Source organism: Muscardinus avellanarius, assembly GCF_963383645.1.
Source record: "Muscardinus avellanarius genome assembly, chromosome: 15".
Taxonomy (NCBI): domain Eukaryota; kingdom Metazoa; phylum Chordata; class Mammalia; order Rodentia; family Gliridae; genus Muscardinus; species Muscardinus avellanarius.
Genome location: NC_137801.1, coordinates 11,972,332 through 11,974,535, shown reverse-complemented (window position 1 = coordinate 11,974,535; position 2,204 = coordinate 11,972,332).

Genomic DNA, 2,204 nt, shown 5'->3' with positions numbered 1-2,204 from the left:
AGCTCTGCCCGAGAAGAGGATCTGTGTGCTCACCTCAGAAGATGTATATGTTTACATAATTTAATACAGATCGATGTTAATACTTGTGTATTTACATAACCGTTTCCTTCTTGTCACTGAAATATATGGACCTTAATTTGTATCCTGACTGACTCAACCCAGCAGAGCATAAATTGACTCGAGAGCCTTACCTTTGATGTCTAAAACAAAACCCCCTTCTCCAAAGGCCAAATTTGGAGATTTTGATCTTTGCTACTGGAGTCCTTTAATGACACCTGTAACAATCAGCCATTCCTAATAGTTTGTGGTAGTATGTTAATTCTAGATGTGTTATCTCTCTGGGAAGTATAGTTCATAGAAACACAAAAGTATTTGATTTCCTGTCGGCTCAGCTACAAGAAACGCAACCGTTATCCAGACAGAGGAAGAGAGGAATCCAAGAAAAGAAAAATGCATGTGGAGAATCAACCCCAAGTGTTCTGAATTCATCACGCCCCTCTCTTTCCTCTGCCTGCAAACCACACGTGCAGCTCTTCTGTTTGCACGTGTTTTATTAATCAGCCTATTCCCTTTTTGTCTGGCTTCGTGTCCCTCTAACATCCTCTTTTAATTTTACAAAAGGGAAATCGCCTGTATTCTAATAGGACTGTGAGGGAGCAGTGGGAACAGATAGAGAGGTTCCTGCAGCTGGACTGAGGAAGGTGATTGTTTTTAGAGTATGCGAGAGAGAGAGAGAGAGAGAGAGAGAGAGAGAGAGAGTGTGTGTGTGTGTGTGTGTGTGTGTGTGTGTGTCAGTCTGACAATCCTCACTAGGACAGGGAATGGAGTGCTGGCTTTGAGGTTATGGGTAAGTGTGTTGACTTCCCAGTCATCTAAAGAGTGCTGAGCATAGTTCCTCCTGATAGGTGAGCCCTGTCTTCTCTCTATGTGGACCATGTGTGCAGAAACAGAAGCCTAGGGAAAGCTGAGGGAATTTAGAGGTAGAACACACACATTTTCTGGTTACCTGGTGTTTAAAAGGCAACTCCTCCCCACCCTGACTGCTGCTAGCTTGCTGCAGTGTGGAGCCTCTGGCCTGAGGACCTGGATTTAGTCTTTGGCCTACCATTGATTCCCAGTGTGGTCCTGGGGGATTTCCTTTATTTTCTGCATCTCGCCTTCCTTATCTCTAAGGTGGGCAATTAAAAAGACAATCTCCATGAGATCAGTAAGGCTAGAAGCCAATAAAATGGTTTGGCCATTCTGTGCTCGTGAGTAGATTCCAGTAAGCCTCGCCCCCACCTGTCTTGATTGACTATCCATATTACAAGGCCTGCAGTTTTTCTGTATAGATCAGAGGGTAGTTATATTTAAGCTTCAGAAACCTATTATCACCTCCAGTGGAAAAATAAAACTCAGAGAATAAGCCACACAGGATGGCTCCCAGGTGGAACAAGATCCAAGGATGCTTCTCTTCTGACTCTACACTCTTCCTATTTCACCATGTGGCCTGTGAGTACATACTATGGGTTATAAAGAAATCCTCAGTCTGGCTAACATTATCACTTGCCTGTTTCCACAAGGAGAGTTGCCCAGTTAGTGAATGAATGCTAATCCTGGAGTTTGGGTCTGGACACATCAGGAATTGGCATCATTTACAACATTCCCAGAAAGAAGCTATAAAAGTGACCATGGCTGTCTGGACTGTGGTGCTCAGCTGACATTCCCATGGGTTCTTCAAGAAAAGTGGATAAACACTTGCTTTGTTTTAACAAGGAAATACAGTCCAATGGCAGAAAAGAGTGTCCCTGGTCTGTGTGCTAACGTCAGTCAACAGAGAGAGGAAGGGTCCTTTTCCTTGGAGTGTTTCAAGCTGAACAAGCACAGCTGCTTGGACAGAGGTCCTCTCATCAGAACAGAAAGCTTCGAGAGCTTTTCAAACCTAGGAATTCTAAAACCCTGGAGGAAGCCAGAAAATGTGGTAATGCAGGGTGAGCGAAGCCATTAACTTACTCAGCTTGCGAGATGTTCTGTTTGGCATTTGCAGGCTTTGCTTGGGCAGCGTCTGTCGCACCTAGGAGCAAAGAGGTGCATAATGCTTGTTGCATTGGGCCCATTTTACTCTTTTCTCACATGATGAGATTCAATTTGGAAGAGAACAAAGGACTTTGAAATCACCACTGGGCTCTTGAGGCACAGACCCAGGGACTTGAACCCAAGCCATG